Source organism: Hirundo rustica, chromosome 1 (assembly GCF_015227805.2).
Source record: "Hirundo rustica isolate bHirRus1 chromosome 1, bHirRus1.pri.v3, whole genome shotgun sequence".
Lineage (NCBI taxonomy): Eukaryota > Metazoa > Chordata > Aves > Passeriformes > Hirundinidae > Hirundo > Hirundo rustica.
The window spans coordinates 52,299,242-52,315,540 of record NC_053450.1 but is presented as its reverse complement, the minus strand read 5'-3'; the positions used below and the strand labels follow the sequence as shown (position 1 = coordinate 52,315,540).

The following is a 16,299-nucleotide window of genomic DNA, read 5'->3' as shown; positions in this document are numbered from 1 at the left end:
TGGACCAGAATTGCCTAGGAAAAGCCCCTGTCCCATGGTGCTGCCTCCTGCACGGGCTGTACTGTCACACTCCTATTTTGCTGTAATATCCTACTTCCCTGGAGAGGCAGGCTGGGGCAATTTATATCCCACTGCCTCTCCAAAGCAACTAGTCCATAAGGAAAGCCTGGGCACAGATTTTTGTTACTAGGTAACAACCAAAGCCCTCCCTATACAGAGGGTACACAAACTATGCCTCACATGTGGCTCCCCCTCACGTGGCTCATTCCATCCTTCAGGGATATCTCAGCGAGTCCTCCTACATGTCTTTCCCCAGCTCAATCAACTGCCACGGAAGCAGCTTCAAAGCAGTGCATGACATCATGATCACAACCAAATATATGAGGCATTCTTGCAAATAACTGTCCAGCTAACAAGCTGTTTAATGGCTTTGCACAGCAGCTTTCTCAAGTAAACCATGCAGAAGGCCTGAGCTCCGCACCACGAGGCAGATGGGCACTGCACCCAGGCTTCTGCAGGAGTATTTTGCCTAATCAGCCATCAGCATTGTAACTGCTACTGCCCACCCTGACAGTAATTTCTCATTCTCCAAACTTCTTGGCAATGCGCTACTCCACTGTTCAGGATTTTCTGGTTTTACCTCCAGTAAACCTTGCTCTAGGATCCCATGGTCTTGTCAGCACAAAGTAATCCAATACCTCCAGTAATAGTACTTAAACCCAGTACATTAGTTTCCCACTCCATGGTTTCACACAGAATCACTTGGTTGGAAGACACCTTCAAGATTCATTGAGCCCAACCCAGCCCTAACACCTTAACTAGACCATGGCACCGAGTGCCACATCCAGTCTCTTTTAAACACATCCAGGGATGGACTCTGCCACGTCCCCAGGCAGGTAATTCCAGTACTTTATCAGTCTTTCTGTAAAAAAACTTCTTCCTAATATCCAACCTCTATTTCCCTTGGTGCAGCTTAAGACTGTGTCCTCTCTTTCTGTCAGTTGCTGCCTGGAGAAAGAGACCAACCCCCAGCTGTCTACAACCACCTTTTAAGAGTTTGTAGAGAGTGATAATGTCACCCCTGAGTCTCCTTTTCTCCAGGCTAAACAACCCCAGCTCCTCAGCCCTTCCTCAGAGGGCTTGTGTTCCAAGCCCCCCACCAGTCCCACCAGTGTTTAGTCACACTCTTTCCCAGGCTCTCTCCATCTGCTTCCTCATCTCCTTTCCTGCAGCCCAGTTCCTTCACAATCAGGACTGCACCTCCTCTATCTCACAATCTTTTCCTAGCAGGTGTTCACAACCTAGACCTGTGCAACCCCAGTTTCATCATTCCTGTTCTCCACACCCAGTGTCTCATCTAACCTCACCTCTTGGCTGCTCACTGTTTCCCAGGTTTTCCTCACCACCATCTCTTTCTCCCACACTCAGTTCTCATGAAAACTTCTGCAAATTATGGGCCACACATAAGCAAGGCAATCTGGGAGGTCTTCTCCAGCCAAATTTAGGTTTCCCCTCTAAATTACAAGTAACACTAAAAAGGTTTGCCTGATTACCAAAATATTCATTCTTTCAGAAAAGAGGTATTTTCTTGCTAGCTGAATTCTCAGAAACAGTTTGAAGAATTTGGTTAGTGCTTTAAAAAAAAAAAAAAAAAAAAATTAAGCACCAGCGTCTGAAACAAAACTTTTCAGTCCAAATTAAAATGTGATAGCTTTTGATAAGAGCTGAATTACTGAGAGTTGAACTGAATACAACTGTCTTGCTAATATATTGAACCCTCCTCTACTTCTGAAAATACCACATTGTGCAATATATATAATACCCACTATTGCTTAGACTGGCATTATAATTATTCCTGGTGTAAAAACCCTGCCCCTTCTGTCTTGTCCACCTCTCCAAATTCCCACTTGTACCAGCACTAATTCTTGTAAAACAGAACAGAAAGTTTTACTTTTACTACTTAACAGAGGAAGGCAGGAAAATACAACAAAAGGTGTGCAGTTTACTTTCTTAACAATCACTATAAACATAATATCACCACTGGTTTTGTTTGCCCTAGGGATTGCATACAAGTTTTTTTATAATTCACATTTTCTGACAAGTCTCTCAAAGAGTTGTCTTGTCCCCAAAGGTCTGCAGCAAGTTGTACAGCAATTATGATTTAGAAAATTAATACTAATTGTTATACTTTAATCAGTTCCTGGGCTGGATCTATTTAATGACAAATTCCTCTGATCAGAGATTTAAACTACAGCATCACTCAGTCACACTCCAGTACCTGAATGCAGCCAGCTTGAGAACAGCTGTCAATTTAGCAGAGTCAGGGAAAAAAAACCCAAAAAACCAACAAACATCCTAAACCCTGTTTGAGCCGAATGTACTACAATCACTGTTAAAAAAGCAAGTGCTAATCAGAGTAAAAAAATGCAAAATGAAGCAGAAGAAAAACCAATGGATTTGGCATAAAATATTTTACAGGAGTTTTAAGCATTTCTGCTGTTTTTTTCAAGAGCATCTGCAGACTACCCGTGACAGATCAAACAACAGACAATAGAATCTAGTTTTCCAGGGAGGCCAGAGCTCTGCACACTCTGTTCCAACACCCAGTAAAAAACAACTAAGCCTATAAAAACCTCTAATTTTGGGTTTTGTGGGGTTTTTTTTAAGAGTGTCTTAGCTAACACATGCTAAAATACTAGAAATGGCAAGGGTAAATAGCAATTACCAAAGACTCTGCTTTGGATTTAACAGTGGCAACAAATCTGGAAATGCCCACACAACAGAAATGCATACTATAATGCACTGGCCTTTCTGCAACAGCAGTAATTCACCTGGCAAGTTCAACAGCAGCGCTGGAGATGCAATAAGGCACTGTGAGGCTCCTGCCAGCAGCAGAGTTCAAGCTCTGTGGAACTCTTGGGAACACACTCAGCTGACATGTGCAGGCAGGCGCCACTGGTGCCGCATCACCATCATCTTTCGTACCCGTGCCAGTTACAACAAAACCAGGGCTGGTGTGTGCCCCTGCAAACATCACGTCACTGGTGTCTGCTGGTCTGTCCTTCGAGAGCCACCTGCTGCCACCCTCAAACACGGAGTGCCAAAGGGACGGAGCCTTGCCGCACTCTGGCAACTGCACAGAGCTGGTTAATGTGTAGAGGGAATGGCAGAGCACAGGCGCTGCTCGGAGCACTGCACGCCGAGTCCAGACAGTCCGGCTTTTTAATCCAATACTGAGATATCATCTTTCAGACGGGATACAGAAAAAAATCAATTAGAATGAAGGATCACCATGCTTCTTCACTGAATTGGGTGAATTGTGATCATTATTTTATTCATAGAATTTTCAAACAGCATTAACTTTGCAGAAGTCATGTCATAATCCTTTAACTGGAAGGTCAGTACAACCAATCCAGTTTACCTTACCAAAGGCAAAGAATATTCAATTCTATGGCCTTATCATTCCCAGAAAGAAGGAATTTCTGAAAGTATATTAATGACAGACAAACCTTTAGGGCTTGAACTGTGAAAATTAACTTTCTCATGCTTTACATTGAATTTTTGATGCCATGTATTGAACACAGATGAAAAAAATCTATCAATTATAGGATGTCACTTGAACTGACAACTCTGTAGCATAAGAGGAAGCAAAGAACAGCTTTGCTTGATCTCTTCATAGCATGATACACGACAGAGATAATCAATTACCATGTATGGTTCTTTTCAGGTTCAAAACCCTGAATCTTCCAGTGAAAAAATGGCAAAACATGTTCAGCTTCTACTGAATATTAAATGGAACTATGATGGTTGAGATAAAACCCATCCTACCACAACAGCAGAAAGGAAAAGTCAAAACATACTTTGATCCAGAAAGACTTTTTATATAACAGCTTCTCTGATTATTTTTAGTCATTATTTAATAACTATGTCTATCAGCTGATTATTCTTAGTGATTATTTGATAACTATGTCTATCTGCATCACCTTTGCTTTTGGCTTAAGAGTCCTGTTTATTATCAAGCTAACATCAATGGCTATTGACCTGGAAATCAGCCTTCACTGGTTGCTTTATTAAGCCCAAATTGAGTAAAATCAAGCACAGGCTGGGCTGCACGCAATTGTTTTCCCAACTTAACAATAATGGATTGATGCGTAACATTTCTGTGCTCCCAGCACAGCAGCTTTTAGCACAGCCTTATTGTAGATGTAGTTCTATGCACCAAAAGTTTTTTTCTGATGTAGCTTGTTTTATTTTGAGATCTGTTTTGAGACATGCCAGCAAAATAATTGTTTTGCTGATCCACGTTATGTCTGCAGCAGGAACCTGTGGGAATAGATGTCAATGTCTTTCGAACTCATGTTATAAGGAAAAGAAATTTTTTACTTCTAGAATGATATGTTAAGTTTCTATACAAGAGTAGGGCTGTATCATCTCTTCTTCCCAGACATACTCCCACTAATGCCAGTGACAACTCTTCATCAACACCACACGAAGGATTTAGCCTTTCTGCAAATTTCTGAATTTTTAGTTACTTATTTCAGTAGGTGTAGAGATGGGATTAACAAGTTCTGTTTTCCACATCCACCCCAGATTCACTCAATACCCAAGGGGAAAGCCAATTTAAATATTTACAAGCTCAGCAGATTATTAATTATGATTAACATCACCACCTCCAGGGCTGAGACGTTGCAAAATGTCATGCATGTGAACACAGAAAACATTCACAAATACATGCAAGGCAAGGTGCGGCACCACCCACCATGGGGCAGGAATCTGTCATCCATTAAAATGACAATTACTGGAACAGCAGCGGGACCCACAAGTACACAGTATTTGCTCTGTCTTCTATGCCAATTTACCTACTCAAACAGCCTCAGTAGAAAGCTTAAACACAAGCCTTCTAGAAAAATGTATAAACATCCTCAGAATTTAAAATTAAATTCACATATATTTTCTAAAACAGGCTTCATTTAGCTCAGTCTGTAGCATCTATTGCAGCAATTTTCAGCAATCCTACATCTTGAGAATATCACAAAAAACCTTAAGAAATACACTGATTGATGTTTTCAACTTACTTGCCAAATACAATAAAAATTAACTGAACAGAAACACAAACACAACATTAAAAATACTGTATGCTTCACAGACGGAGGAAAAGTTTGGTATTTGATAGCACAGGACCAAACAAGTTCTGACTGCCATTCCCAAATCTGTTGTGTTGCCTTGTCTAAGCATAAGTCATGCTGCTTTAATTAAAATTAGAGCAGATAGTTTAATAGAAGCCCCTATACACGAGACCAAAGATGGTCTTTGTCCTATCCCTCCCGCAAAAGAAGACAAACTGCCTCCATCAGTGTAAGGCCATTTTAAGTGGTGAAATCCTTGCACATAAGTACTAAAACCCACCAATGTAATTATCCTGTCAAAATATCCACCAACAACTGACTGTTCTAATGATACACACTAACTGCAAACTTCTTTGACATGTTTGTGTATCTTTCAGATGTCTTTGAAGTTTGACTGAAATAACATTAAAAACTTACTTCCTAAAGGATTTATAAAGAACGACCAACCAAAATAAGCCCACAGAAAACTGCATACAAATTTGATCATAGACCAAATAAAATATCATAAAATTGCAGCACACACAGGTAAAACTGATGTGCCTTCTCCACTGCTTTTTGGTGGTGTATACAGCTTCTGGCTTATTCAAAGGTACATTTGTGAAAGCCATTGCCAGAAAATTAGTTCTTAATTATCTTTGTGAAGGAATATGCATTTAAATATACATCCTAGTATATCAGTCACACTAATTCACTGAACCAGTAAAGAACTCCACAAGTTCATCACTTCCTCTTTCAGATGGAAAATTGAAATTTGTTTCCTTCAACAATGTGTCAAAACCTGACAGCTGAAAACACAGCTGCTCACCAGTGGTTCACATTACATGAATTTTGGAGAACTACAACCCCAAATTTCAGAATGAAAACCTCAGATGCATGACCTGTGAAAGATCTCTGCATCTAAAATTAACAAGTAGCCAGCACAAAAAAAACCTTGCAAAATTTGTAAAGATTAAAAGACCTAAAGAACAAGAAAAGCTAAAACCACTGGACTGAAATAAACCAAGGAGCTTCTGGGTAAATCTGTTCAATCACTTGCTATTTTTCCCCCCGAAGGTCTTCCACTTTTAGTCCATTCAATCAATTAAAAATATTCCATAAAATATGAAAAGCTCTTTAGGCTATCTTAAAAGAATGGCATCTCCTTTGAAGCCACCATAATTGAAACTTAGAAGACGAAATTACACTTTTCTTTGAATCCAGTTTAAAAAAAAAAAAGATATTTTGGGTTTTAGTGCAGATCAGCATTACACTTTTATATACAGCATTTGGTTCACAATATTAAAATCTGCTGGAGTAGTAGAAATACAGTAAAATATCTGTCAATTTAATTACCTTTTATCAGTAATTATACACTATATTAATACACTCAGTATTAAGTACGTGAGAGCAGTGTATTGGATATAGGAAAACAATAACTGAGAATTATGAACTTCCATAGTATCCATGGTAGAAAATCACTACCACTACTGTGAAATGAGAGAGTTTAATTGCTGACATGCTTAGCACTAGAATTTACATTCAGTGCTCAATTTAATTCATTCTAATAAAACTCACTGAAAATTTATTTTCATGGCAACATCCAGAAAAATAATGCACCTGACTGCAGATCCTCGTATTTACAAAACACAACTGGGCAGGCTAGAAATGTTAAAGTAGCAACAAGCCTCACCACCAGGGTAAGCTAAATGTTAAATTTCATAAGAGCTATCAGAGGATAAACATTAAATTATAGCTTCAAACTCATAGGTGTAACTCCTATTTTACAAAGTTTGGTATGATTTTCAAGAGAAGTAATACCCTTGAAGAATTCTTACTTATTTTTTTATGAGAAAGACAAGCTGCAATTTTTGTCACTGTTATATCCTTTTTTCCACTAGTGTCAAGTTAACAGAATTATCATCGTATATTGTTTTCAAAAATCATTCTTCGAGCTCTGGTAGTAGAGTTCTATGATCAGTTCCAAGAGCTCCTTTCTGCCGGATGTCTTGTCCTCTAGTAATAGAAAAGGCCCAGAGATCCTACTGAACTGTGAAACAGGAAGCAAACTTCATGAGCTGCCTTCACCTAGATAACAGAAACCTGCGAAATTTTCATACTAGAGAGGACAAAAATGTACGAAAACACATTTTATCTATACATAACTACAGGAGTTGACTCAAGAGTTAGTCACTGCTAACTCTACAAAACAACGATCACAAAACTAAATTTATTTTCCTCAAAATAATTTTCAGTTTGCTCCAAACTTGCGTTCTGATTTGGAATGTCAAACTTTACCACTTAGCACTCGCTCCTCTTTCTTCCTCTCCAGCAACCATCTGGCCGTTCCCACCTCATGCAAACAGCCTTCACTCATCCCTTGCTTTCCTTGTGTGCCTCCAGAGACCAGAATAGCCAGTCTAAAAAAGCTCTGTTCCTTGTGGGTGAGAAAGAGAATAAAGACAGCAGACTGGATATGAGGAGTCTGCTCCTGTTTGGGAAGCTGACCCTTCCACTGCACTGTCTTAGGAATAGGTGGACCTATTCCTAAGACAAAGTATAGCCCCAGCTGCCAAAATAGGGCATTTCTGCACCTTCACACAGGGTCTACCCCAGCACTGTGCTCCTGTCGGGCTCTAGCTGGCAAGAATCATTAACCATTCCATGCTTCCTCCAGGGAAGACAGAGCCTAGATGGAAGCAAGGCAGGGATCACCTACAAAGTCATATAATGAATTAATGTGTAACACCAAGGAACGTAATCCTTCTTTTAAAGAAATTTTCTCTTTGCAATGATTGCGTACGGTCTATATTTCTGCCTATCTTCCTAGCACTTACAACAAATGGATAGATGGCAAGCTATGAACAGTTAAGGGCACACCAGCATAGATGAAGAGACTTACATCACATTCTGCAATTATTAGTATTATATCAGAATAATTGCATTATTTTATTTTGCACTATTTCCTATTTCTGTAGAAAATAATACTACATTTACTTATTTAAAATATAACATTTTCTCTACTAGTATTTTTTAAACTGGGCTAAATATCACATTACTATTAATACACATTAACAATTCACTATATGCACTGATTCACATTATTACTGTTTTAGCATCTGGCAAGCACTTTTTCTTTCTTATTATAAAATTATGTGTTTAGTAAATAATTAGTTGCTATTTTTTAGTCAGGATCCTACACCAAGCTGCTTTTGGAAGAAACTGGGACATATTCATTATCTGTACTTTTATTTACTTAGTATCACAGGAACTAGATGAGGAAAAAATACCAAATCGTATTCTCTATTTAAGCACACCTTAATTGATTATCAAAGGAAATACCGCTTGTAGGCAGTGAACTGATTGCTCTAAAAGCTATGATCTCATGGCTTTGAATTTGCAGATCTCAGTCTCTGATGTATACGTGGAATTCATCATTAGATAAGAAAAAAAGAGTTGCTTTCTGTGCTTTTTTAATGCACAACTAATAATGAACAACATTAAGGACCCAATTAAATGTTCCAAATATTTCTGGTCAGACGTACTTCATTCAGGTATTAAGCGTTGTTTTTACCCTCTTATTATCCACTGAAGTCATTGTACCTCATATATATCTTTTCACAAATTCTTTCCTACTAGTTCAAAATTGTCACAGCTCTTTACTGATAAAACCTAAATAATTTTTTTTCCCTAGTACATTATCTGCTAGTAACAGGACAGAATAAACTAGAAACTCCCTGGATATATTTGAGCCAACTTACTGGATCACCACTCCTTACTTGGGTAATCCCATATAAATCCTCCACTCCCTAGCAGCTGCCCCAGGTAAGCAGTTATTCCCCAGTTTTTACTGCAGCCTAAAGAAAAACTGGAAGCAGGGAGCACTGGATCCCTGCTGCTCTTCAGCTTTAGAGACTTGCTGTTGCTGCCACTATCAAAGTCTGTTTCACTCTATTATACCTCCACACCTTCAACCAAGTTTGTATTCCCTGGTGTCAAGCCCAAAAGGTGAGGGATGGTGGGGATGAGAAGTATGGACAGGAAAGGAGTCATAGCCTTCCTTTTTCTAAACTCAACCTGCATCCCTACCCTTCTAGTTTTGGCCATGGCAAGCAGATACAAACCTTATTTGGACAGCAGTCACCCCTCAACATCACCAGCTCTGGGGATGCAGCCTAAGTAAAACCTCCTATTCCATAAGGTACTTCCAGCCCAGCTGTGGAATTTTAGTGGGTTTTTTTGAGCAACAGTTTGAAAACTATGATCCATGAGGATCTGGGGAACAGCAGAAGGAGTTGATGAAGGATAGCAAACCATGCATATAGCAAACCATGACTAAATGTAAGTGTAGTGAATCATTCACTGATTCAACATAATCAGATACATTAGTTCAGAGACAAGCTTGGTAGATTATGCTACACTATACTACTATAAACTGAAGGTAAATATATACTATATTTTGGCATTTTGAGGTTAGCTAAATGTCACTAAGCTTTACAGAAGGAAAGCAAATTAGCATTTGGTGGTATTTATTGCTGAACAGCAGCATCTTCCATATTAGTCTAAAAACTGCCCATAAGAAACAGCAGTGTTTACTCAGAAAATATGCAAACCCTTTCTGTAAGAAAATACAGCTAAAGCTTACTGGGAAGAGTGCCTGAAGGGTACAGTGGAGATGAGAACCCCTAAGAGTTAGTGCTTTTGACTGTCAGCTTTGCTTTAAGAACATCTGCGGAACTGAGCCGCGCAGCTCTGAAGCAGTAACGCAGTTACTGCAAATTCCAGGACAATATATTCCAGTGTAGATGAGCACATATGGGAATGGAGATAATCTGTCTTACAGAAAAAGAACTTTCTTCCCCATGCAACTACAATCACAGCAGGGATTTCACTGTGAAATCCTTACTTTGGGAAAAAAACCCCACCAATCCAAACTACAAAATATGCCCTCCTACCCCTGAATACACCTTAACTAAGACAGAAAAATACCAAAGTTGCACGTGGAGTATTAAGATTTGAAGGCAGCTACTCCTATGTTCCATTTCAGGTGTGGTAAGACTAAAGAAAACTTATTTCCTCCAAGCTAGAAACAAGATCCCTAGGACAGGGAATGTAAAGTTCCCTACTTCAACATAACAGACATCCTATTCTTGATGTAGTTAGCTAGAACATTACAGCGAGGGGGTTAATAAATTTCACACACTTAGAAGTACTAAGTGTTCAAAACTACAACAGTTTGAAAGCGGTTTTTAAAATTCGTGTTTATTTCTCTGTAGAAAAGAGCCCCCCAAGAGCCTGTCACACTGACTGTATGGATTACAGACAGACTGCGCTGAAATGAACGGAAGCACAGCACCAATCACCACAAGCTGTATGCAACACCTCAACTAACATCAAAACCCAAACCTAAGGGATCTAAGGGATCCCTCTGCCATTCTCCTGCAAGCTCATTAATAGATTTACATCCATTACTATCCTGCGTCATATCCAAGGGAGCCATAACATCACCCTGAAAGGGTGGGTTATGGCAATGCAGAGCACTCATGGCAGGCACTTCAAACTATTTCCAGATCAGAAACCCGTTTAAGGACACAATTAGGGCTGTTTTCCTGTGCTGGAACAAAGGACTTGCACAAATCACCCTGGTTTATGCAACTGGCAAAAAGGCCTTAGCCTGTTTTTTTTTTTAATTATTTTTTTCCCATCAACAATTATCATTAACATCAGGGACACCAGGGTGGGGGAAATCCAAACCATGCCACTCTCATGAACAGATACTTTCGGTGTGGATTGCTGGAATTTTCTTAGTCACTTGTTTTAACATCTGTTAGCACTTAAAAATAAGATGTATTTGCTCATACATCACCCACTAACACTTCCCTGGAAGTGTTCAAGGCCGTCCTGGATGGGGCTCTGAATAACCTGGTCTAGTGAAAGGTGACCCTGCTCATGGCAGGAGGGTTGGAACTAGATGGTCTCTGAGCTCCTTTCCAAACCATTCTGTGATTCTATGATGAACAGTAATACACATTGTAAACAGCATTATCAGGAAACACGACATCCTTAGAACCTGCTAATTACACTAGATGTAGAAAAAATTACATTAACAGTCAATTTTCCGGGTTTTAAGATAAGACGTCTAGGTGAAGATAAATGAAAAAAAATCCCTGACCTCTCCCTCCCCACAAAAAAAAAAAAAAAAAAAAAAAAAAAACCAAAACGACCTTGCAGAGAGCCAACGCACAGCCCAGCCTGAGCTGCAGCGAACCCCGCACGATCCAAAGGGAGCAAACGCCTAAGGAAACAGGGCGCACAGGGTGCCTGGTGCCTGTCCCCGTAAGGGCGAGCAGGAGGGACAACACGGCCCGTAAGTACCGCACACGGGCCGGACACCCGCCCGGGAGGGGAACGGAGGGGAGGGAAGAAGGGAGGAAAGAAAGGAGAGAGGGAAGTGAAGAGGCAGGGAAGGGAAGGGACAAGGAAGGCGGCGGAGGGGAGCGAGGGCGAGGAGCGACCCGAAGGGAAATGGGCGGAGCCTCCCCAGGCCCCGCCCCTCCCGCTCCGGCGGCCCGCGCCGGCCCCTCCCCCACCCGGCAGCCGAGCGCGCCGCGAGGCGGTGGCGGCTCGCGCCGCCAGTTGTGTGCCGCCCCCCCCCCTTCCTCCGCCCCCGCCCGGACCCGGAGCGGCCCCGCGCCCCTCACCGCGGCGTCGGGCCGGGCCGCCCGCCCCCCGCGCCCCCGCACTGACCGTCGGGGGGTCCCGCTCGCCGGCGCAGCGGCTCCGCCTCGGCCTCACGCGCGGCGGGCACGCCCCGCCTCGCGCCCCATGCCGCCGCCGCCGCCGCCCGGCGCTCGCAGGGACGGGCGGGGAGCGGCGCGAGCTCACGCCACCGCGCACGCGCCGCTGCCTAGCTCCGCGCGGCCGTGTGGGCGGGGCAGGTGGGTTGGGGCGGGCCCGCTTACCCCGCGCGCGGAGCACGACGGGAGCTGTAGTTTCTCCCGGCGAAGGGAGGGCAAGGGCACCACAGGTCGCTGCCGGCCGCCGCACTACAGCTCCCAGCGGTCAGCGCGCCCCGAAGGGGGGGGGGGGGGGGGGGGGGGGAAATTGCAGCTCCTCTGCCCCCGTCGCTGTTGAAGCCCCCAGGCTCGCGGGAGCGGGGTCCGGCTGCGTGAGGGGACCCCAGCGAGATACGTATGCGAAGCTCCCTCAGCAGCCGCCGAGAGCCGGCAGGAAGCAGGTCCATCCCTTTTCTGGGAGCACAAGGAGCTGGCGGTGGTCCTTGTGGCCAAGAACACCAATGATATCGTGGGCTGCAGTAGGAAGAGCGTTGCCAGCAGGTCGAGGGAGGTGAGCCTGCCCCTCCATTCAGCCCTGGTGTGGCCGCGTCTGGAGTGGTCTGTCCAGTTCGGGGCTCAGTACAAGAGAGACGTAGAGCAGCTCCAGTGGAGGGCAATAAAGATAATTAAGGGGCTGGAACATCTCTGTTATGAGGAATACTGAGGGAGCTGGACCTGTACAGCCTTGAGACAGGACAACTGGGAGGGGACCTCATAAATGTCTGTAAGTATCTGAAGGAAGGAGGATGTCAAGAGGATGAAGCCAGGCACTTCTCAGTGGTGTCAAGCAATAGGGTAAGAGGCAACAGGCAGAAACTGATTCACAGGAAGTTCCACCTGGATATGTGGAAGAACTTTACCGTGCATGTGACTGGAACAGAATGCCCAGAGAGGTTGTGGAGTCTCCCCTACTGCAGATATGCAGGAACCACCTGGGCACAGTCCTGTGCTGTGTGCTCTGAGATGATCCTTCTTGAGCAGAGAGGTTGGACCAGGTGACCCACTGTGGTGCCTTCCAGCCTTACCCATTCTGTGATTTTGAGATTCTTTTGGCAGCGATTAAAGATGGTTATGGCCAAACGAGTTGTGAGATTACACTTACTGGAGTGGGAGGTCAGCAAACACCACAAGCCATCAGTCTGAGTGTGGGAGCTGACACAGCCCCACAGGTGGGGGCACCTGGGCCACCTTCCATGTGATGGCACTGCTGACAGAATTCCACATCCTCAGTTCACATGAGAACAGCCACTGGTTTCAGCTTCATCCCGCATAAAAAACCTGACCTCCTGAGAGGAGTTACCCACTCCTTTCTACTGCTCTCTGGAATGCGAGGGGAATGGAGAAACCCTCTGGATGCTGCTTGAGGTGACCTGTGCCAAGGAACACATCCCCATCTCAGGATGCATCCTGTTTACAGTGATGTTATAAGGAATTTTGTGGGGGGGGGTTTTTGCCTCTTACAATGCAAGTTTCTGTTACGTTGAGCACCTGCGTAATTTGAATCCCTTTCAGGATTGCTCATCAACGGGGGAATTTGTTTCAGTCAGAAGCAGGGCCGATTCATTCCCACAGCCTGAAGCATAATCCCCGGCCTATTGGACCCATTAATACTGTGGCAGCGTGCCACCTGCTCCATTTATTCACTTGAGACTCAATGCTGCTTAGTCCCTGTCGAATGAGCTCTTTGTGCCACCTCCTGCGGCAATGTAAAAGGTCCCCCACAGGAATTTGTGCTGTTCAGTGGAAGCTACAAAAGGGAGGGTTGTAAACACTCCGATTAGTGTTGGAGCACAGGGATATTGTCTTCACCGCCTATTACATAACCTCGCAACTTCCAGTCTCCCTCTCCCTCTCCAGAAGAAACAGTGTAACAGCAAGGGCTCACAGGCTATTTAACTTAACATCGCAGCTAATGTGTTTCTCTTTTTTTGTTATGTATAAAGGCCACCTTACTCCTGGCAAAAGAAAAGAGAAGGGTCAGTTCTGTAACATCCATCCCGTAGTAATTGGAGATGGTTGCCCATGAGGATCTCCACTTGAAGTGACAGTGGCCAGAGGCTCTCAGCTCTGAAGAATATTTATTATCAGAGGCCACTGCCAACAAAAGTTCATGCACAATGGGTCTATCAGCTAATGAACCCAGAATGAATCTTCTCCCAGATTTTGTAGACAAACAAGTGATTGTGTGCAGTGCTGACTATACCAATTTACTGCCATGTGAAACGCATTTGCATGATTTCTGACTTGCAAAATTTGCTGTGGTCCGGGGCCAACTTACACAGACCGAGGCACTTTATTACACCCTCAGCTTGCCCCACATTCACTCAGTAAATTCTTACTGCTTTAAAGACAAAGTGAAGCAAAGATTCTGAGGTGGCAAGTTCTCTGCTTGGAAAATCAGTTTCACTGATGTACCCGAGCTTCATAAAAGTAATGAAATAATAATGGAGGGGAGCTTTAGAAAGCATTTGGTCAGGGAAAGAAAAGGGGAAAGGCATAGCTGTGTTAATGAATAATTCCTTCCTCCTCCTCCTACTTCAAGAAAGCCAGTTCTGGGGTTGAGCTTGTCTTGGAAAGATGGGAGTCTCCATGGGCTGTACCATTCTGGGATAACTTTAGAAATGCTGTGTAATTCTCCCTAGCAATAAAGGAATACACAGCAGACAAAAAAAAAGATTTAGCTTAGGAAAGAAACTAGTTGGCCACATGCTGAAACAAACAAGTGAAACAATGAGAGCCTGAAGATACAGCAGGAAAACCTAGAAGTAGTAATTTACTTAATGCCTTTGGGGGAGAAAGTATGTTGTTCATAGAAAATACCACAGAGCAGGAGAACAAAGCCAAAAAGGGTGTATGATGCTGAACTCTTCCTAAGCAGCTCCTATGAGCAGTGTTATGGAGCTGTAGAATCACAGAGTGGTTTGGGATGGAAGGGCCCTTAAAGACTACTTCCAACCCCTCTGCCCTGGGCAGGAGCATCTTCCCCTAGAATAGGTTGCTCAAAGCCAAATAATTCCAAGTTCTCTGCAGTAGGAAGAAAAATTTATAAATACTTAAGCAATGAAAAGGGTATAAGAAAACTTGAGCCTTGGCCACCCTTACATCCTAGGTGTATTTGTTTGAATCAGGTTTGCTCTGTTTCTAGAAAGATTTTGTATCTAAGTGTGTTTTCTCATGTGAGTAGCACAAATTTTAATGATGTACTGGTGATTTGGTGAAAGATGTCGTGCCAAGGGAACGTGTCAAATCTTGGTAAAGGTGTTCCGTTTGCCAAGCCTGAGAGGCATTACCATCTAACAGGAGAACGCCGGGTCGTTGTTTGGCTGTGCTCTGCAGGTACCTCATCAGCATGGTCCGTCCTCTCTTCTCATTAAACCCCCCCAGGCTGTGAGTCTCCAGGCTATGCCCATGAAGGTCTAATGCCAGCCGTGGGACAGGGCACCACAGCTCACGGGGCTGGAGAGACCGGAGCGTGTCCGTGTTGTGTGGGTCTCTGTGTCACCCTGCAATCACCAGCAAACTTCAGGTCACTCCAGCCAGCAGGATGAGGGGCTTGGGAGCCAGGTATCAGAACAACCATAACTTGGGGAGGAACACTGGAGTGACTATAGATATGTTATTAAGGATACAAGCAGGTGTTCTTATATTTATTTTTTAGGAATTAGATGTGAAATCCATTAAGCATGCTAAAAGCAAGCCAGGATCTTAAGAAATGACGGGAAAACAATGTCACAATATGACCTTTGTACTCAAGTGCCTGTAAGGAAAAACAAACCAAAAAAACCTGAACAAAACAAACTGAACCCCCAAAGCAACAAAAAAAAACTTTTTTACTTTTAAAGAAAGAATAACAAAAGGTTCTCCACCCATTTTCAGTCGGACCCCCAACACATTAGGGGTTTGTATAATTTCTTGCTATATGAATTCCCTCTTTGCTTCCCTTTACGTTCAGTGATTTACCATTCTGTCTCAAAGGACAGTGATAAAAGTGGCCAATGCTTTACCTGGAGAACATTCCTAACTAGAAGAAGTTTTAAAAGCATGTTCTCATGTAGGTGATGGTTTGCTGGTTATCCAGATGTAGGGTGAAATAAGAGACCCCAAAATAAATTATTATTTTTCCTGCAAAATTAACAAGACTAAATAAATAACTTTCCAAAATAGTTAGGTTTTTCACAAAGAAAATTCTGAGTATTAATAATTTATGTACAGAAAAATACTTCAAAGCAACACTTTTAGGTATGGAAAAATATTGTTGGAGAGTTAATTCTCTGTATTATTCTATCCATCTAGATCAGTAGATTTGTAATATGTTTCCTGGTAATATTTCCCTGAGAAACTCTTGAGAAAGAAAACACGAG

General features: G+C 42.9%; 1 protein-coding gene across 3 annotated transcripts in view; it reads right to left on the bottom strand.

The window, feature by feature from the left end:
• The window catches only part of RALBP1 (ralA binding protein 1), a 32,935-nt gene extending 21,000 nt beyond the window's left edge, over window positions 1-11,935 (bottom strand). Inside the window, exon 1 of one of the 3 annotated variants that reach the window (XM_040070364.1) lies at window positions 11,850-11,935. The gene's annotated coding sequence lies outside the window, so the exon portion shown is untranslated. Of the gene's footprint in view, window positions 1-11,326; window positions 11,442-11,803; window positions 11,820-11,849 lie in introns of those variants that run through there. The other 2 variants (XM_058421853.1, XM_040070368.2) reach the window with 2 other exon arrangements.
• Between the last annotated feature and the right edge of the window lie 4,364 nt (window positions 11,936-16,299).